Genomic DNA, 23,215 nt, shown 5'->3' on the forward strand with positions numbered 1-23,215 from the left:
ACCCAAGATAAATCAAGAGGCAAATAGAGTACCGGGAAGGATATTAAATGCTGAAATTGTGGCAAGAAGGGCTACTATAAGCATGAATGTCATAAGAAGAAGAATGACAAGAAAGGAAAAGGAAAGGAGAAAGAAGATGAATCAGACTCCACTGTGGTCGCTTCAGATGGCGACGTTGTAATTATTCTTTCAGCAGATCATGATGTTTGTCTCACAGCTACGAGTCAGGACACTGACTGAGTGATAGAATTGGGAGCTTCGTTTCATACGACTTCACACAGAGAATTCCTCACAAGCTACAAGTCAGGTGACTTTTGGACCGTGAAGATGGGAAATTCTGGCATATCGAAGATCGTAGGGGCCGGTGATATTTGTGTGAAGACCAATGTGGGCTGTATATTGGTTCTCAAGGATGTGAAACACATTCCAGACCTTCACCTCAACTTGATGTTGACGAGAAGGTTAGATGATAATAGCTATGAAAGTCGTTTTGTTGGTGGGCACTGGAATCTCATTAAGGGTTCTTTGATCACAGTCAGATAGAAGAAGTGTTGCACCCTTTACAAGGCAAGTGCCAGTGTGTGCAAGTGTGGGTTGAATACAACGGAAGATTCAGCTATTGACATGTGGCACAGGCATCAGGCCACATGAGTGAAAAAGGGCTTCAGCTATTAACAACATGCCATATCTGCATCTGTGTAGCTTTCTAACGCAGGTTTTTTGTCACCATAGCATAGTCTCAACCTAGATGAGCCTCTTATATACCGCAGTATCTATTTCACCGCTACCCAATGTTCTTTGCCAGGATTGGCAAGATACTGGCTGATAACACCAACAGCATATGCTATGTTTGGGCGCGTACACACCATAGCATACATCAAACTTTCTACCGCTGACGCATAGCATATCTTCTTTATCTCATCTACCTCTACCTTCATCTTTGGACACTACTTGTTGCTCAATTTGAAGTGACCATCCAGTGGAATATTGACCGGCTTCGCTGCATTCATATTCAACCATAGACTCTAGGAAGTTTACATTAGGGTTCATGTTCATGTTTGTAGGGGGAGCGGTCTCTTGGCAAAGCAAGTTACAGAAGGTCGTAGCATTGTCGACAACAGAGGCCGAGTACATTACAGTCACAGAAGCATGTAAAGATATGCTTTGGATGAAGAGATTCCTATAAGAATTAGCTTGAAGAAGGAGCAGTACGTGGTCTATTGCGATAGTCAAAGTGCTATACACTTAAGTAAGAATCCAAGTCAGCACTCCAAGTTGAAGCACATAGATATTTGGTATCACTGGATCATGGATACTTTAGAACAGCTTGAGAAGGTCCACACGGACGATAATGGTTCAGACATGATGACCAAGGCATTGCTCAACAAGTTTGAGGTTTGTAGAAACCTAACTGGCTTGAAGAAGGCAAATTCCTCCTGAGTCGGAAAGGAGAAAATTTGATGGAATTTTTCTCCTCAGTTTAGAGGAGATAAAGTGCGGATTGGATGCTACAAATCTTGGCATTACCACGCTGATCGACCAGTCGAGGGCACTGCTCGACCGGTCGAGTGGGCCGCTCAACTAGTCAAGCGGTGCTCAACTCAAAGTCTAGCAAGCTCCAATTTTTTCCTCGACTAGTCGAGGGCCTGGCTCGACTAGTCGAGGGTTATGCAGATTCAGTCCAGATTTGTTGCGGATTGCGTAAATTTGAGGCGGTTTTCGCAAAGGTGCGGAAAGGAGTTTCTTAAACTATAAATAGGGGTCTTAGGGTTATTCTAGGGCAATGCAAGGGTGTTTCCTAAAGCTATACAAAGGGTCTTTAAAGGGTTTTAGGGATATTAAAAGGTGAGAGAAAGAGAAAAGAGAGAGAGGAAGCTTGTGGAAGGGAGGATTCTACTCGTAGAGGTGATCTACTTCGCAGTCGACGTCTCAACACTTCTACGTCCTCATGATCGGTGAGATCTCTCGGTTTTCATTATTCTCTTATTGTTCATCCACTCTTGTGTGAGTGAATAAGGTTTGATCTAAGCGGTGTGTGCTTGTGATTGGTTGTAACGTTCTACTTCATAGTGAATTGTTACTCTGGACAAGGTCCCATGGTTTTCACCTCTTTGAGGATTTTCCACGTAAAATTCCTTGTGTCGTGTGGTTTGTGCTTTAATTTATTTTAGTGCTTTATTATATCTGTCACGCCCCAAATCTGAAAATCGAATTCACTGGAATCCCGATCACCGAATCTGGTACCGACAACCTCCGTAGTACCCCATTCTCGGCTCCTAGCGTCCATACGCCAGATTCCGATCCTGGGATCGTACAAGGAGGATTTTTCAATGTACATTTAACTCATAATAAGCATAACCACAAGTATACCCAAATCACAAAGGCAGCATCATCATCATATATCCACTAATATAGACATTTGAATACAATGCTGAAAGGAAAATACATATGTCAAAAGTCAAAGCACTAGAAGACCGCTGCACGCTTCATGCTCAATGCTGCTATAATCTAACGCCACCTGCACACATCTATCGTGCATAAGCTTATAGAAAGTTTAGTGGGTGGTAAAAGTGTGTGCGCAAGGTAAGTGTCAAGTATTCAATACAATGCCATAATCATACAATATCAAAATTCTGGCAAGATCATGAATCATATGATATCAGACTAAGCGGAAGTACTACAAGTCTATAAACCATACAATATCAGAGTACACAATACAAATCAGTTATGCAAATGAGGAGTCATAGAGAGCCAAATATCAGATGCCGAGGATACAATGCAATATGTAAATCCTGCTAAGTCCGTCTAGGCCATATAAGTGCAGAAACATAGCAACCCAAAATGTCATATGCCTGCGGATGTAATGCAATATACGATGCGAATGAAATGACCAAGCTAGAGTGTGAAGTCGGGATGCTAGTATGTAGTATCGCAGGCTAAGGGGTCTACCACAAGGGACTTCTATCCAAACCAGTCCCATACCTAAATTTGGATAGTCATACATAATGTGGTAAACTCTTGATCTCAGGTTAGTCGCGCACCCCAACCGAAATCCTGGCCATTGAGAGGGTACACGTAACAAATAATTGCGCACCACTAGCCTAAGTGGATAGTGAATGAATGAATGAATGAGTATGCAACTCCTGCTCAATAAGTCCATATATCAGTACAGTTCCTCTCTTTGATTATCACTGGGTCTATTACACCCTACGCTAGCTTGCTGCCTCTATCCGAACGCACAACTGGGTAAATGGAAGAGACCTCATTATTCACTGCCAATATCGGGCCCGGCTCGTCAATAGCGGATCTATTTCTCAAGCTGGTCAGACTCAACCTAGATATTATCCCCTCACTCAAGCGAGTAAAGTCACACCCCCTCTTAACCGACCACGATACAATGGGAGACGCAGCCTACTGGTATATAACACTCATACGCTCATATATATCCACTCGGTCTCGATGTTGGGGCGTCTCCTGGCCACGGAGGTTTAGAAATTTTCACCCAGGGACATCTATGGCGCCTATATGCTAGAACCAAATATTTTCGGTGTCCCATTTGGTCATCCATGATATGCCTATGGAGGCCACGATTCTAATGTTGCTAGGGCGTACAATACTTACAACATACAATGCAAGATGCATGAGTCATACAATTCAGTCATGCATCCATCCAATGCATATCGTATGCTTATGTGAGACAATCTCCACCTATCAGGGAATCTCATAGCAACCTGCCCAATGACATATGCAATGGTCAATCACATCTTATAACAAACATGCAGATGATGCGTATGGGCATGTATCATGATACTATGTTGTCACATAATGATACTATGCTGTCACATACTTATAATCGGTATCAATTACTGGCATCAATAATCGGCCTCAACAATGTGTACGTTTAACCAACATTACCCCCAAGGGATGGCCCACATAGGGCCTAACATATAGTGGACCCATGACCTCACGCAAGGACCTAATATACAATACCATGGGCCTCACTCAAGAGCTTAATACGCATCACAGTATGCCTCTCACATGGGCCTAATATACATCATAATGGACTCCATCGCCCACCCCTCAAATGCATCACAATGGGCCTCATCACATAGACCTCATATTCATCACATTAGGCCTTAAATATGGGCTAAATACACATCACAATAGGCATCAAATACAGGTCGCATATACATCACATAGGTCTCGTCAATCAGCCTCGATAATCAGAATCGACCTATACAATCGGCCTCAACAATCGGAATCGGCCTCAATACTCGGCCTCGACAATCGGAATTGGCATATACAATCAGCCTCGACAATCGAAATCAGCCTCAATACTTGGCCTCGATAATCGGAATTGATCGATAATTGATCTCGATAATCGGAATCACTAAATCGGCCATGTCAATCAGAATTGGTAATTGGTTACGATAATCAGCCTCAATCGCTAATCGGCAATCGGCCACTTCAATCAGAATTGACAATTGGCCACGACAATAGGAATCGATCAATAATCGGCCTAACAAAGGGCTTAAAGGAAGGTCACAATGTGGACATTTTAATCATCATTGTCCATCAATGTGGACATTCAACCAACATTGCTTCCAAGCAGTGGCCCACATAGAGCCAAACATTAAGTGGGCCCATGGCCTCACACAAAGGCCTAATATGCATCGCAATGGGCCTCACTCAAGGGCCATATATATATCACAATGGGCCTCACCAGACGGGTCACAAATACATCATAACGGGCCATATTACATGGGTCACACATACATCACATCGGGCCTCGCTAAATGGGCCATAAATACACCATAATGGGCCTCTTCAAATGGGTCAAAAACACATCACAACGGACCTTGTATTTGTGCTACATATGCATCGCTATAGGCCTCATCACTGGGCCTCAAATACATCATGATGGGCCACAACTCATGGCCCTCAAATATATCACAATGGGCCACGTCATATGGGCCGTAAATACACAAGTGGGCCCCATCACGTGGGCCGAAAATATATCTCAGTGGGCCATGACCCATAAGCCGGAAACACGTTATAATGGGCCTCGACCTATGGAGTAAAAATACATCTCAGTGGACCTTACCAAATGGGCCACAAACACATCATAATGGGCCACAACCATAGGCCTCCAACACATCACAATGGGTCACATCACATGGGCCGCACCAACGGGCGTCATATACATCGCATTGGACCACATCCCATGGGCCCGAAAACTAATGGATGGCAAGGATAAACAATGTATATCATGGTGGGCCTCATGGACAACCCAAGGCCCTAAACAGATGAACAACATGTATATAACAGATACTTCATGGTTGGTGTTGATCTGCACCATCCAAACATTGGACAGCACCGTCCAAATATGTGGACGGTGTGGATCTACACACATCTCAAGGTGGGCCCCACCCTTACACATACAGCACATGTGAGGTGGGTCCATGCCCCAAAAACGGACGGCAACATGGTTGAAACACATGTATTATGGTGGTGTCCTTTGATTTGAATAGATGAACAACTAGGATGAAACACTTACACACACGTGGGCTCCACACGTGTGGATACACCACATACATCATGGTGGCCCTCAGCAATTGTTGACGTTACTGGTGGGAGATGCTCTAGCCAATCCACTTCACACAGCAAGTGGGTTCCTACGTGGGGCCCACCATAATATACATATGTGTATATATATATCATACTATGTTATATATACATATATATATATATATATATATATATATATATATTAATATAATCCAACATTCAATAGATTGACGGTCTAGATGAAACATAAGCCCATGGTCAGATCACATGGTCTGACATAAATACAGCAGCTATGGGCTGGTACGCTGGCCCACACCGTTCAACAGATCAACTGTTATAAAAAAAAAAAAAAAACACATGCCATGTGGGCCATTTGGACGGCAGGGATAAAAACCCATATGTCTGAGGGGTCCCACTGTTTAGACGGCGCTGGATGTCAACATGTCAGGTGGGTTTCCACCGTCCAGACAGTGGATGGTGTCGGATCAGCTACATCAGATCAGGGCCCCACCATCCTGGATGGTTGGATGGTATGTACATCAAGGTGGGCTCTACAACACAACTTCAAGGTGGGCAGCATGGCTAAGACATGTACATTAAGGTGGGTCACACCGTCAATGGACGGTATGGATATCACAGACCCAGGAAACTTGCTAACGTCTTTTATAGCAGCAATTTAGCTGGTGTGTGGCGTACACCAGCCAATCCTTTTCCAATTTAGGTGGGTCCCAAGTGGGGCCCACCATAACGTTTATTTTCCATCCCATCAGTACATAAGGTCATAAAGACCTGAATAAAGAGGAAAAACAAATTTCATATTTATCCAAAACTTCTAGGACCCAAAAAGCGCTTCAATGGCAGAAGTTCAATCCCTTACTATTTTGATGGTGTGGACCACCTGAGTTCTGTGAACGGCAGAGTTTTGGGGGATCTCAATTCATAAAGGGGACCCATCAATTACACGGTGTAGATGTACAACATATATCATGGTGGAGCATGTGGTGGGGCCCACTGTCCCTGCCTACGTCCCAAGCAGCAGTTTGCTGCAGCGTCCTCTGGATGCTCGACGTCTACGTTTAGGGGCGCCAGCCCCTGCCAATACTTATATTTTATTTTTTTTTTGTTTTATTGTAGTTTTTTATAGGTGGGGCCCACATCAAGAAGATCTAATCTATCGGTTGGATTCTCAGGCTCAAGACAGTTCAAATAAGTCCAATATTGGACATGATCTGATGCATAGAAACATCACAACGGCCCCTAACAATTTATACCACCCAAACTACCACTTTCTACCATAAGGCCCGCCAGAGATTCAGATTAGCTTCATTTTTCGGCTCAACACCTAAAATGAGCAGGGAAAAGGAGTGGACGGTGTGGATACATAACATATATCATAGCGGGGTCCACATAGTTGGCCCACCCACCTTTAAAATCAAACTGATATTTGTGTTCCGCCTACGTCCAGGCCTGCTGCTGGACAGCAAGTTGGACAGTGTGCCTGGCCAATTTGGCCTATGTCTGGAGTGGTCCCACCACAGGGACAGTGGGGACACAAGGCATACATCATGGTGATGGCCATGTGGTGGGCCACATAGTCTACAACAAGTTCGTATTTGTGTTTCTCCATAGCCAAGCCAGTCCAAAATCAGGCAGCGTGGCTGCTGGATGGTGGGCAGCAAGGTGGGTCAATCCCACTGGATGGACAGTAAGGATATTACATGCATCATCAGATGGGCCACTCATCATAAAAGAAATGGAAAGAGAGAGAGAGAGAGGGAAGTACCCACTTTAAGATCTTCCCCTTCAACTTATACCCTTATGCTCTAATGCCCTTACGAAGCTTTCTCAACGGTGTAGATGATGATATAAAGGTTGGATTCGTGAGGATCTAAGGTGGAAGATGGTTGGATTTTTGGGATGAGTTGGATGTCCATGGCTCTTGCAATGAAGAATAAGGAAGAAAAATGGAGGGAGAGAGAGCTAAGAGAGAGAGAGAGAGAGAAGTTATGGCTTAACATAATGATGTAAGGCCATCATAAATGCTTAGGTAAGGGGAGGTGTTGACTTAAGAAGAGGGGCCATCATTACTTGTGAAAGGACATGACATCACCCTCCTAGGGAATGGTGCAATATGGGTAGTTAGGTTCCACAATGTGTGGTCCATAGCCATTATAATGTGCGGGCCACAACTTATGATTTAAGCGTCACATTGACGCATAAGACGCGACATTCGAACCGCGGCGACGACGCGGTCGTGATGGTTCAAGTTTCGGATTGGGCCGACTCAAATCTACATGGTACGACTTAGGGTCATGTGCAAACGCCGATCATCAGTTGCAGATTGCCGGAATTTGACAAGAAGGATCGCAAAAGTTTATGGAATGGTATGGACTAGGATACGGGTCTTATAATATCCCATAATTCTGAGATTTTGAGAGGTGAGATCCTAAAGTTTTTGTGCAACGCCCCAACAAATAGAATGCATCACGAGAAGGTCACTATCTAATAAGAAGACCACTTGCAATAACTACGGAATCTTATGCACAACCATCACCTCTTCAAACTTATAAACGTAGAAAAAAATAGCTTAGGGCTTCATGCCAACACAATCACAGAACTTTTGTTAGCTCAACATTGCTTATCTTATCCTCCGTCCCTCGATTTGTTTAATTTCAAACCCCTCCACTTATGTCCAACACCATTTTGTAGCAAGCTCAGAGTTTTTAACATAGTCTTAATTTAGTTTTCTGGTTTTATCTAGTGCATCGCTGTGGCAAGCTAGTTAATTCAATTTAAATATCGATAACCTCATTGTCAGATCCCTCAAATCACTAAGTTCTTACTCACTGATTCTTCGGTCACAATTTTCTAACCAAACACCACGACCATCTCACAACTATCCATGTTTGAAAGACCATCATGACCACAATTGTTTCGCTAGCCTAGATCATTTTTAGCAATTTAGTTTTCTTACTTTTCTTTATATGTCATTATATTATATTTATATTCAGACTAATAAAATCGGTACCAAGCTCTTTTTAAATTTTACAATCTTTATTACTTTTATTGAGGAATGCAACCAAGTTATTATCATTATAAGAAAAGTCCTCATTTCTAAGACAAAAAGACCTTATCTGAAAGACTAATCCCCCTTCATAGATCGTCTTATCACCTTACTAATCGATGGCTAAATAGACTATGATTCTTTACAGATCAGATTTTAATTAGTCTATTTTGGCACTTGGAGTCACAAGGCATTCAGTTAGATTTGAGTTAAATATGACTCGGATACATTCGACACTTAATATATTCACACACATTTAACTAAATTTGGGTCATTCATTACCCGTGTGACCATGTGTCTAAAATAAAAAAGTAATAGTTTGATTTCCTAATTAACATATTGTAACACCCTAGCTCTCAAATACTTGAGTATTAGATGACTCAGGTATTACTAAAAATTTTTTGATTAAAATAAGTCAATCACATGTGCTTACATGTGCGTATACTCAAAGACATAAGAATCATTATCCAAAACTTAAACCTAAAAGCCCGTAACTCAATTAAAGCATATCCCTAACACATCATACCATATTATAACACCTGTGAGACTCAGGTCATAAGATCCTCGATCAATTAGACCCTGATGTGCAATTAGATAAAATCTATACTAATATACATTAAATAGAATGTTCAATTGGAACGAATAGCCAATAGAGCACATAGGTTTGAACCCTAGGACCTTGAAATAGTGAAAAATCTCATATATAAGAGAAGGTCATGTTTTGTCGGTTTAACCTACGAACTTGTCAATCCAACCGACTTTATAAGCCTGAAAACCTATGAAATATATTTTCTGTCAGCTCAACTGACAAAATTGTTGGTTCCTATCATCCGATTGACAGCCCTTGTTGGTCTGACAGACATTCTTTGAAAGTCAATACACTTGCGAACCACCAACTTAGAAGATGTGGAGAGAGAGAAATAGAGAGATGAGAGAAACAATAGAAAGTGGTGGGGGGTGTGTAGAAGATCTTGCCTCTTTGAGTCGTTCCTCTCCAAATTCCGACTATGCAAGTCATCCCGCATCTTCCTTGACCGAAAACCTTTGATCATGGGATAGATAACCTTTGGCCAGCCGGGTAAGAACTCCTTTAGCAGTGCATGAGTGTTGTTTCTCATAATTTCTAGCAACTTGAAACTAGTAGTGTAAAAACTCTTCATTGTCCATTTGAATCTTGAAAATCTTGATATTAGGATTTTTACATGATAGGTCTTGGGGTCGGGACAAATAATTAGAGGTGGCTTATTTTCGTCTGGGAGTCATATTTGAGCACAGCTTCGTGTGAGCTTCAGTTTTACATTGAGCTCAGACCCCTTTCGTCGAGTCGAGTTGGGGATCATTCAGATCCAGGCAGGTAAAACTCTAAATCTTTATTAGAAGTTTAATTAAGATGGAATCTAAGTTATTAATGATAGATTTTCTATTAATTTAGGATTTAGAGTTTTTTCTCCTATATTTTCTACGCCTAGGCTGCATCAAAACCAAGAAATTCTGATTATAAGGTGAGATTTATCCTTCAAACTTTTTTAAAACATTTTTAGTATAAAGATAGTCTTTATATTTGATAATCATGTTGATTAACCTACAAACTATGAGATAACTCTTATAATATATGTCACATGTGTTAATATTAGGATTATTTGCAAGAATTCCTAATTTTAGAAGTTTGTATAGATATACATAACATATTTAGCCCTCTTACATAGGTTAATTCACACACATACACTCCTTAGAATGCTTAATTTCTTAAATATAATCATTGCCTCATAGGATTCATATGAACATGGATTATAATATGCCTTAGTGAAGTTATACGTGATTTTTGTAATTGTAATGCACACTTAAATTTGCACATTGAATTAATGGCCATCTTAGGGAATAAAATAAATTATTGTGCCCTAGTTGGCTTTGTTGGGTGGAATTAACTTATGCAACTCTCTTCTCAAGTCTTCTTAAATTCAAATAGAGAGTGGCATATACTCAACTTGAGAATAGAGGATTAAATTTACATTTTTTAGGATTTTGTTCTTTGAAAAATTATATATTCTTAAATCTTTTTTGGTTGTATATACATTGATTCATATTCATCTAAGAAAAAAAAGGATCGCTGCATCTACTAAAGCTTTATCTTCAAAGGCTTCATCGATATCTTCACTTCGACTTACGTCTTCAAAAAGATAAGTTTTTCATTCGGTAAATTATTTTTACTTTGGGTTGATTGAGATTGCCCAGAAAATCTCATTGGGTTGAGGAGTGATAAGCCCGTTAAAATCACTTGAGGTTAGTTGTGATAGATTGTAAAAACTATAAGAGGTTGTTAAGGTTGGCCTATGAAAACCATGAATATAGTGGAAAGCCAAAATTACATGGAGAAGTAATTTTGGGAGTGGATTATGTGTGTGTTAACACTTAACCATTATCACTCTATGTGTCTTGTAGTGATTGATAATCTTATTTTTATATTTATCATCTTAAAATACTAAAATCAAGGATGTCATGAAGTAAGGTTGTTCTGCCTAAGATATTAGGTGAACGTTGTCCTCTGACTCAATTAAAATCAATATTTCAATATTAATTGTTGTTGTGAATTTATTTTCTGAGATTGATTATCAAAAACTGTTTAAGTCCTATTCAACCACCCCCCTCTAGGACATTAATAGCTCAACTTACAAATTTGACAAGTCTCCTCGGTGCACCAACAACACTTTTCCCTGAATGATTTTATGGTGGAGATGGTATAAGAGTTATATTTAGGGTTTTGTTAAAACACCTTTATCCACTAAGACCTTTTTGTTGAATGGGCTTTAGCCCGTTTATATTAATCTAATAGCCTTTTATAATGGTCCCATTTTGCTTTTGTGTTGGGCCTCGTCAGTTGGCCTAGTTAAAGGGCCCAAACTCACTATGGTTTTTTATATTGGGGCATATCTATGGGCCATGTGTGCAAGGTCTAGTTCGGACTTTTGGTATGGGCTGATTCTTAATCAGGGTTTAGGATCAAAATGGACATATTTAAGCTACCTTGTGGGCCCACTTCTATTAATTTTGGTTCCAATTAAGGCTATGTGTTTGCCATATAAATGCTCCTTTTATGGGATCATGGCCATTTTGTTTAGTCCAATTTCAAGCCTTGTTGTATCCCCATTTATAGTTTTGATTTGGGCCTTCCCTTCTAAGCCTAGTTATGGGCTTTTCTTTATCCTAGACATGGATTATCTATTCAGTTTAAAATAAGTGTACAATTTGGATCATTAACTTGATGAACGATTCAACATCTGGACATTCTATCTGTAACGACCTTGGAATTTTTGTGCTAATCTTTCCTTAAGTAGTTGTTTTTGGGGTAATTAGCGCTCTACTTGATTGCTTGTGAAATTCGCATCAATCACTTTAAATTGTATCTGCATGGCTCTAAACGTGTAGATTAGTGAGCGCTACGTTACTCTGAAATCTGGGATCCATCGCTAAATCCAGTTGTTCTGGGGAATTTTTGGAAGATCTGGATTGGACCTAGACCGCGCGGCGATGATCTTAGGCTGTTGTGGTCACTGAGTTGGGCTTGGTCTTCACCTCAAAAATTAAGTCGATCTGATGTTCTCGGTCGATTTGGTTGAGTTCGGAGTGAAGAGTGTGAGAACGGTTGGAATTTAATAAGCTTTTTATGAAATTGAGTCGTGTCGCTTGCGCGACGATTTTAAGCATTCTCAATCCGTTGGATTTCGACCCAATTTCACCCTCTAATCGGGATGGTTGGCCCAGGCATATCCTAGTGCTTGTGGACTGATCGAGTTTCGTGACCGTTGAATTGAGTGTGGTCCGCCACGGCCGATCTGAAGAGCCGATCAATACGAAAACTCAGCTGACCTAGATCCATGGTCGGTGAGCTTAAGTCCGACCTTTCGTGGTTATAGGCCCACCGAAGTGCTTCGTTGGATCGAGAAAGGCGTACTTTGGTTATAACCTAAGTATACCTTGACCCGGGTTATTTCCATCATTTTAAGGCCTATATATAGTCCTTAAACCCTAGCTCTCATTTCCATACGAATTTTCTCTAACCCTAGCTTGGAAAGAGAGTGGAAAAGAGAGAGGAAGTGAGAGAGATTGGTTGGTGAATCACCTTGATTCTTCCTTGTTCTTCTTCACCTTTGAATCTTCACTTTGAATCGTTCCTCTGACGATTCTGAGTTCTTTTGGGGTAAGTTAACCTAACCCTAACCTGTGTTAGAGCTTAGATTAGACTTGGTGTTGTTGTATCTCATTTCTATCCTTATCTTAGGGTATTCTTGCGCCGTTGACGAAGACAACTCGTCTAAATCAGCGGCTGTTCTTTCTTTGCTTAAGGTGCGGACTTTAAGTGTATAGGTTATGGTTTTCAAGGCTTTCAATCCCGTTAGTGATTTATTCTTGTTATGGATGAGATTTCACATGTCAAATGTTATGTTTACATTGCTTTCCGATATGCATGTGCTAGATTGAGATTTGTGTATTCTAAGTGTATTTATAAAGTACCGTATACGTATAAAATACGCACTTATGTTTGCCATGATTTTTGGTCATGTATGTATGCTAGATGCATGTATGACAACTCCTTGGAAGAAGGAATTGTCTAAGTGCACGTATTTCAACATGCGTCATGTATGTTGTTCCATGAATGCTAAGTGTTTGTAGAAATGCATGAATGATCTACGTGTAACTGATTACACTAAATGCAGGCATTGAGAAGTGATTCTCAATACTTCTATGGATGCGCATGATTTCCCTTATGCATTTACATTCCAAGTTATTTAAATTCAAGCATTCCTATGCTTACATTTATGTTAAATTGATATTCTTCAGATGTGTATGCACCATGATTTGAGTGGTTGTTCCATTCCTGTTTTACATTCCATATGAATATCTGTCGTAGTGTAGGATGTTTGGGACTATGCCTTAGTCCAAGAAATCGGTAATTGACCCTTTGGTCGTGGTTGAGATTGCTTTCGCCACGTGAGACGCATTAGACGAACCCGAGTCGTATTAGAGTTGGCGGCAGTGGTTTGGCCACGCGAGTGTTTGCGCACTCTATGTCGCTCAATTCAACGTGCGCTCGTGCTAGTCGAGTTCGTCAACTAACCCGATTGTCCAGTGTATGTTAACCATGTATGGACGCCATTGCTTGAATCTAGGTACCGAACTTACCGGTGAAATCCTAATAACCATGGTACCGATCCGCTAAGACTCATGAGCGGACATGGTGGTATGGGACACCGTGGTCGGGCCTACGCCGGGGTGACGAGCCTCCCGTAGTGACCAAAGTGAGCAACTAAACTCGTGAGCCGATTATGGTGGTATGAGACACTATATTCGTCTTTGTCGGCCTACATTGATTGGTGACGAGCCCTTTGTAGTGACCTCGAGCATACCTGGATACCGCAAGGAGGTGACGAGCCGATCTGTGGTAGTAAGGGCATGAAAGGCGTACATTGATTGGTGACAAGCCCTTTGCTACGACCTCAACTATATGATCGTATGAGATGTCTAGGATTGACGACCCTAGTATGGATCACCGTTGGATGGTGATATGAGGAAGGTATCTTAGCTTCCCAATCCTGCTGTATGAATTGGACTAATAACAACTTGGTAACCATATCCATGCACCACATTTGCATGTGCTTTGTAGATGTGGCGCACTTTGAGGCGATGTCATGCGTAACGTAAGATGAAGACGCTGAGGGTGTACGCGTGAGGGCACGCATCATATTGCATTCATACCGCATTAACAAGAGTACTTAGGATTTATTTAATTATCCCGCTTTATCATTCTTGTTTGATTGAACCGATAGCATGTTAACCAAGTGCCTTATTGTTCCACCGAGTTGATCACTCACTCCCACGTTTAAGGCGGTGTTACACACCCACCGGACTCGTCTTAGGCCCCGATGTTGCAGATGTGGATGCGGCGTCTGAGGCAGAGCGGAAGTGGATGACGACGCGGCTGCCTTCTCCTATATGCGGTTTTGACGGGTTCTAGCGAGCCTCGGTCTGTTGCGCGGGATCTATGGGATGATTATTTTGGGAACTGAAATGATGTAACTTGTACTTATAATTTTGATAAATAACACTTTTACACGATCTGGTTGTATATGTAATTCAGGGACTTACACTTGTACACATATTTTACTATAAGTCTTCCGCTTGCTTTATTCACTTACCCCTGAATCATATCTGCGTTTTGGCTTAATCTATCCCATGTTTATGTGCTAATACAGTCAACATACATCATTCATTAATTATGTTGCATAAGTGATGTTTTGGAACTCGGGAGCTGAGTTATGCTCGACCCCCGAATTTCAGGGCGTTACACTATCATATGGACCTTGAGTATCGAATCTAAACCATCCTTTTCATAGACCCCAATGCAAGGATCTAATCATCTATGTGAGTCAAGATAAACATTCTTTTAGAATCATTCATCTTGTAAATGTTAAGGATCGAAGCTAGGATGATCATTGATGATGTTTAGATCATATAAAGTCTCAATTCGGCTCAGTCGTGGCCCCATTACTTATACTCCGGAAGCTGACATGGATCGTTCATTTAAAAGGAAAGGGGAGAGAGAAACCTAGCCATTTGTTTCCTTTTAAGATCTTCTATATTTCAACGATTTATGCTAGCTACTTTCTAGGCTAAATCGGACCGTTTGGTTGATAATCCATTGAGGGTTGGATTATATTCACAATTTTGAAGTTTAAATCAATAAAATTGGATTAAGTTATGTTAGCCACCATAGTGACCTCAATTAGTAAAATTTTTACGAATTTCGGTTATTGATTTTAGGATACAGTGGTAAGATTGAATATGGTTGTGTTTACATTCAATATGGACAATGATGAAAATGCAAACAATCATCATTTAACAAGGACATAAGTGGTGTGGAGTAAATGGTGCTGGTGGTGTAAGGTTGAGAGACCCATTTCACCCGCAGGTGATGAGTGTCTCAGTTTTAAATGATCGATATTTCTTAGCTTCATATTTAGGAGAGTCAGTCGCATGTCACAACTACTGTCCACAGGAGGAGTGATAATGATGTGACCGATTCTCGCTAGAATTGACTAGTCGGGCTCATCTTCATCCTTGGTAATTTAATTGAATTTATTGATAATTTGCCTGATATTCATTTTTATTCATGAATTATTTAAAGTAAACTTATTGGCTAACATGAGTATTATGTAATTAATTTAATATTCCAACTCAATGCAACTTAGTTCTCCTTTTATCTAGGCTTAATTGTCCCAAAGGAAATGGTCCATAAAGTTAGTCCTTGAGAGCACAGAAAATGACCTTACCTAAACAAGGAGGAGAGGTCTGGTAAGCAAGATAATATTTAAACTGCTCATCTAATAACCTTAGGACATAGACGTAATGAGAAAAGAAAAAAAAATAGTTCTAGAAAGGAATATTTAGGTTTTATGGCTGACAATCGACCAAAAGATTGGTTGAGTAATAAGCAAGTTAAGAAGGATAATTGTTTCTTTTATAAGAAGTCGAGCTATCAGGATATAAACTACATTAAGTTTAAGCAATGGTTCATAAAGAAAGGTAAAGATCATGTCTTAGTATGTAGTTAAATCTGACCAATGTGTCGGAAGATTCTTGTTGGATAGATTTCGATAAAACTATTCATATTTATAATTCCATGTAGAATATGCTACAGAGCTGGCCACTAATTGATACAAAGCAATTAATATATATGTACAATAATATTAAAGTACTTGTAGAGGCAGTCAAAGTTTGCAGGATTAGGTTAGAATTAAGTCATATTTTGAATCTAGTAGATAAATTTTATGTGTCTTCCATAAGGTGCAATCTAGTCTCAATTTCTCATTTAAACAAATTTGATTATATGTTCAAATTTGAGAATGGAAAGTTTAGTATCCACTAAGATTCAAATGTGGTTGCCACTGGCACTATAGTTAATAACCTATACTAATTGGACTTGAATGCCTCACATATTTATAATATAAATGCTCTAACATGAAAATGAAGTAGGATTTATGCGAAGACTGGACTATGAAAATTCATCAAAGTTGTGACAAAGGTGATTAGGCCATATCTCTAGTGAGATATTGAAAAGGTTGGTACGGGAAGAAATTCTTCAGTCTCTAGATTTCTCCGACTATAAAGTATGTATAGATTGTATTAAGGGTAAACGGACCAGAATCAGGAAGAAATGCCCAACTAAGAGTGTAGGACTCTTAAAAGTGATACATATAGATATTTGTAGTCCATTCCCTACATCGACTTAGACTAGATATAAATATTTTATCACTTTTGGGTACTTCTATTTTATAAAAAAAAATAAATCAGATGCCCTGCATGCTTTTAGAATCTATAAAGTCAAAGTTGAAAATCAACTCAATAAAAAAATTAAAGTCATCAGGTCTAATCTTGGTAGTGAATGCTTTGATAGATATGACGAATCAGGTCAAAATTTAAGACCTTTCATAGAATACCTACAAGATTATGGCATTGTCACCCAATATGTCATGCTTAGAAATCTAAAGTAGAATGGTACCTACAAGATTATGGCATTGTCACCCAATACGCCATGCTTAGAAATCTAAAGTACAATGGTTTAATTGAAAGGCGCAATTACACCCTTATGGACATGGTGTGTAGCATGATGAATAATTCAACATTGACAGAATCTTTGTGAGGTGATGCGATTAAAACCGCAGTTCGTATCCTTAATAGGGCCCTCATAAAATCCTGCAAGGAAAATCCCTTCTAAGATGTGGAATGGTAGAAAACTAAGTTTCTGATACCTTCACATTGGGGATGCACTGATGAGCCTAAAGCGTTTAACCCATATAAAAGAAAACTCGATCCTAAAACCATAAGTTATTTCTTTATAAGATACCTGGAAATGTCAAAAAGTTATTAAGTCTATTGTTCTTCTCATTTCATAAAGATCATTGAGATTGGGAATGTCAGATTCATTGAGGATACTTAAAATAGCGAGAGTACAAACATTAGAAATTTTGTATTCGAGGAAGAGTAAACTACGACTTATGTTATGATCATTTCAGAACACGTGGCTAATAGTTATATAATTGAACCTCTTACACAACCCACTGAGGAAGGAAAATAAAATCAAACTTTAGAGGGTGCGACATTAAGAAAATTACAAAGGCAGGAAGCCTGTGAATTCAGACGATTATATCATATAGTTGCAGGACCACGAGTTTGACATAGGGGTGAAAATTATCTTGAATCCTTTACACATACCAAAAAAAGTTCTAACTCTTCTTAATGAATTGATACCATGAAAGATGAGTTGAAATTCATGAAGGACAATAAAGTTTGAGATCTTGTTGAATTACTTCACGAAGTAAGGCTGTTTGGTTGTAAATGACTATTTAAAGTTAAATAAGTCTTCAAGGATAATATTAAAAGATATAAAGCTAAACTTGTTGCCAATTATTTTAACCAATGTGAAGGCATGATTTTAAGGTGAATTTCTTACCTGTATCTAAGGAAAACTCATGCAGGATCATAATGGCTCTTGCAGCTCATATGGATTTGGAGCTGCCTCAGATGGATGTAAAGATTGTGTTTCTCAATAGAGATCTATACGAGAATGTATATATGTTACAACGTGAAGGTTTTGTAGTCAATGACTTAAAGCATATGTTGTACAAACTCAAGAAATCCATCGAAAAGTTGAAACAGACATCGTAACATTGGTACCTAAAGTTTTATAAAGTGATTTTCTCATATGGTTTTGTAAAAAGTACTGTAGATGAGTGTATCTACATCAAGATCGGTGGGAGCAAGTTTATCATATTAGTTTTGTATGTTGATGATATTTTGTTGACAAGCAATGACATTAGGATGATGTTCGACACTAAAAAATTCTTATCACAAAAGTTTAAGATAAAGGATTTTGGTGATGCCACCTTTATCATCAGCATTAAGATACGTCGAGATGGATCACGTGGACTGTTTATCCTATCACATAGGGCCAGGGTACTTAAAAGTATAACATGCAAAATTGTGCTCTTGGACAATCGTTCATTATAAAGGGTAATAAATTAGGCCAATTCCAGTGTCCTTAAAATGATTTGAGAAATAATCATATGAAGGAATTTCTATACACGTTAGTAATAGGGAGCATCATTTATGCTTAAGACTCTATATAACCAAATATTCGCTTTATAGTTGGAATGTTAGGTAGGTATCTCTCTAATCTAAGAATGTAATAATGGATAGCTACAAAGAATATATTGCAGGACAAAGGACTTTGGACTCACATTCAAAAGGTCTGATCATTTGGAGTTGGTTGAATACTCATATGAAGATTATGTTGGATGCATTGATACAAAGAAGTCCACCTCTGACTACATCATGATTGTTGGTAGGGTTATGTTTTAGAAAAGCATAAAACAATCGACAACAACCTCATCTATACAAAAATCTAAGTTTATTGGTTGCATGAAGTATCAAATCAGGCACTATGGTTACAACATTTTTTCTCAGGTTTGTGGATATTGGAGCATATTCCGAAACTATTGAGACTATTTTGTAATAACTCAGTTGTGGTTTTCTTCTCTAGTAGCAACAAACATTCATTAAGGTTGAAGCATATCGACATCAAGTATCTTATTGTGAATGAAAGATTTCAAAATCGTTAGTGTTTATGGAATTCATTGGCATTAAGAAGATGATTGTGGATCCGTTAATTAAAGGGCTCTCCATCACGTTATTTAAGGAGCATGTGACATCCATGAGAGTTATTGATCCCACAGATGTATTTATTTAGTGGGATCTACGTATGATTTATTTTCATAGACATGTATAAAGATCTCATTTATAAGCTTTGATGATTTTGATATAAAGTTAATTTCTACTTTTTTTTTATGTATGCGCAATTTGTTTTGAGTAAGTGAATGTAAAGTTATCTCGTCGGAGGCATTTGAAAGTTTCAAGACCTTTTGATGATAGGCATATATGTTCACATTTCATATGTAATCCTCATACCACACTTCCTTGACCCCGATCTATGCCATTGAGGTAAGTGATATTTGTGAACGTGCTTAATTTCACTTCATCGAGATTAAATATTGTGATAGCTACCGCGATCTAATGCTTGTAGTTTTAATGGAACAGATTGTAAAAGCATTGCCCGTATTATTCAACAATTGCATTGGTTAACCATACGCATGTTTTCTTTAAAAATAAAACATGCTTTTGAAATGTTTTCAAAATTAAACATGGACAGTGATTAATGTGGCCCAAGTGAGAGAATATACAAATTGTATAAGGTGGGCCTAATTGATCAATGGTCTAAATCTCCCTAAGGGTAGGATATGTTGATCGGTCATATCGGTGAACTCCACTCAAGTTGTGATTAATTTAAAATTGTGTAAGGGGCGGTGCTCTACAGCTATGTTACACACACAACTTTCTAGTTAGACTAGGATTGTCAAATTGGCGTGGAGCCCACAGGAGAGAAGTTTTGATGAGTTTCAAACTCCTCAACCCTCACAACTATATAAACCGGGTTGGGTCCCCAATCCTACATACGTCTGAAGCATCTATTCCCATCCTGGTGCTTCTGTAGAGAGTGTAAGGTACGGAAGACTATGACATTAGGTTTAACCAAGTACGAATTTCAATTATGAGTTCTTAATTCTCATCTCTGATGCACTGTTCGATCATTTTAATTCAGCAAACTATTATATACATCATATCCTCTGAGGGCCTGATCTTTTAATTTAGTGCATTAATTTACAAAAATCGATATAGAGGTTACTAAAAGAAATCCATTTCTAGAAAGGATTACCATTAAGTAGGATAGTTATCTATTGCATTTTGTAGGCGTCTTATACTCTGATTCAATCCTTCGGTGTTTCATCTGCCTAGTTGTAGTCAATTAAAAGGGAATGCAACTTTCAGAAATCTATTGTAACTCTTAAGCTCTTAAGGTTCATTGTAATATGTCTATTATATATCCACTGTCCACTGGTTGTGCCCACCCATGTTAGGATGTTATCTTAAAAACCAAAGATTTGAAACTCAAGTGGGCCAAACCACAAGAATTAGTGGGGATTGAACACCCACCACAAAACCTTCTCACGGGCATAAAAGTTGTAGTTCAAGGTGATATTTGCACTTGCCCTTCATCCCGTGCAAATCACCTTAGGTGGTTGGATGACATATAAATCTTACAATAGGCAACTAGAAGATTTTAATGATGGGCATTTCCATCTCCATTGTTTTCTTGGTGTGGCCCACTTGAATTTAAAATGTGCCTTGTTTCCTATAGCATGGCCCACTTGAATTAAAACGTGCCTCATTTTGGGGCTCATACCACATTGTGATGGCCCCACAAAGTTAAGGTTAACCCCAGGTTGTAGGAAAGTTGCATCCAAGAAATCCTCAAAATTTATCATCCTCCCTTATAAGACATTGATTGTGCATGGGAAATCTAACTTCAACGCAGTTTATCCCTAGGTCTTTTAAACAAAACTGGTTAGGGTAAATGGGGCCTTTTAACCCATTATATTTTGAGAGCCTCATTTGAAAAAGTGCAACCATACAAAGTTACAGTAAAAATCATTGAGAATGTTGTAAGCTACTGATAAGGGAGGGGCAAGTGATAGATAAAGTCGTCATCATCATCCAAGCCTTAGCCTTATTCCAACTTATTAGGGTTGGCAAGTGGTGGATAAGGTCACTTTTTTAAAAAAAAAAGCTAAACTTTTTACTAAATGTAACTTTTAAAGTTATTTTGAGACTTTTTCCTCTAAAATTGCTTTTAAGATATCACATGGCATATTATGATTGGTGGCCTTTTTTTTTTTTTTTACACATGCACTCACACTCACACCACAATGTGATTTCATCATAATAGGTATTCAAACTAGGGCTAAAACTCGGACAGTTCAACCCAACCAACACGTGACTGACTGATATTGGGTTGGGCTCGGGAAGGATGTATCGGGTTCGGTTTCGGGCTTGGGCTATACAAACACCAACCCAATAAAACTTGGTTCAGGCTCGGGTTGAGGTATCGGGTTGCCCAACCTAACCCGAACCTGATCGATATATAAGTTACAAATTATAATTGAGTGCGGATCGTTTGTGTTGAAGGCATATGAAATTCTAGTGTCGTCGGGTCTCATTGGTCTATGTCATTTATGATGACTCAAGCTAATAAGATATGTCAGACTTCTCTCTCCTAAATAGATTGCGTGCTACATAACATGACTTTTAAAGGAGTAGTTGTCCTGTATTTTAGCTTCTTTTTTTCTTTTTTCTTTATTTTTTTAAAAGTTTTTTATGATAAATAACAACATATATGATTAATAAAATTATAGATATAAGAAATAAGATGTGTATTGAAGTATAATAGATTAATGTAATAATGAAAATATTAGCATATATCCACTCGACTAACCAGGCTGAGCCCGCTTGGGTTGGGCTTGGGTTGAAAATTCCTAACTCGAGGTTGGATTGGGTTAGGCTAGAGTTGAGGCATATGAACCTTGGGTTGGGCTAGGGTTGATCACCAACCTGAACCAACCCGCACGGCTTTGAGCCCAAATACAAACCCATGACCTGGTGTTGAAACTCTTGTAAGTCTACCACTAAGACATGAATAAGCATCATACTGTGATACAACTTGACTTATTTGATCAATTCCCATTTTTTTCCGGATGGATATTGAAGGGATGGTAGACAGGTGTACTTTAATAATGAGGCCCATGTTACTATAATAAGAAGAAGAAAAATAATAAGGAAGAAGATTTTCTGAATAAATAAAAAGCAGAATGGGAATTACAGGACGTTGATGGGAGGTGGCCCCGAACAGATAATAAAACTCATGCACACTAGAAGGCGTAAAAATAGGTATTGATTTGCTTGGGAGTTTTGATTTCATTTAATAATGCTATATGATCGGTCATGATTCATTTGCTCGATCATCATCAACAATAGCCACGTCCTTAATAAAATGTAGCAACGTTTCACACATTGAGTATTGTATAAAATTCTACTCATGCCCATGTATTTTGCTCAACAGAAAGTAAAAGAAGACGCCTCACATCCTAACAACCCAAATCATAAAATAGTTTGAAATTTGTGGATTTTTTTTTCTCAATTTGTAACTTGTAAGTTATACTTTCCATGATTACAAAAGACGTGCATTTTCTTTGGTTTTTTTCTCTCCAACCATTATTAAAAGGTTGGCTAAATTACATCTCATTTTCTCACGAGATGAAGAAAAGTGAAGAAAATATTCATTTCACAGCTATCATTGGCGATATTTTCCAATATCTCATGTCATGTGGATAGGCTAAAGGAACCCAACTGGTATTTCTCAATGCTGAGAAATTGTACGTTGGGAACCAATTTCTCAGGATATGATAAATTACCGAGAAAAAGGGTATGAAAGATCATTAGAAATAGATGGTGGAGTTGGGTATGTGAAAGGGAAATCTCCATAATTTCTCCAACACCCAACTGTCCCATTATCTTGTTTTAGTTAATACGGTCCGAGATTCCTGTTTGTAATGAACATGGAACTTTCCTACTTTGCTC

The sequence above is a fragment of the Magnolia sinica genome, chromosome 3 (assembly GCF_029962835.1).
Source record: "Magnolia sinica isolate HGM2019 chromosome 3, MsV1, whole genome shotgun sequence".
Classification (NCBI taxonomy): domain Eukaryota; kingdom Viridiplantae; phylum Streptophyta; class Magnoliopsida; order Magnoliales; family Magnoliaceae; genus Magnolia; species Magnolia sinica.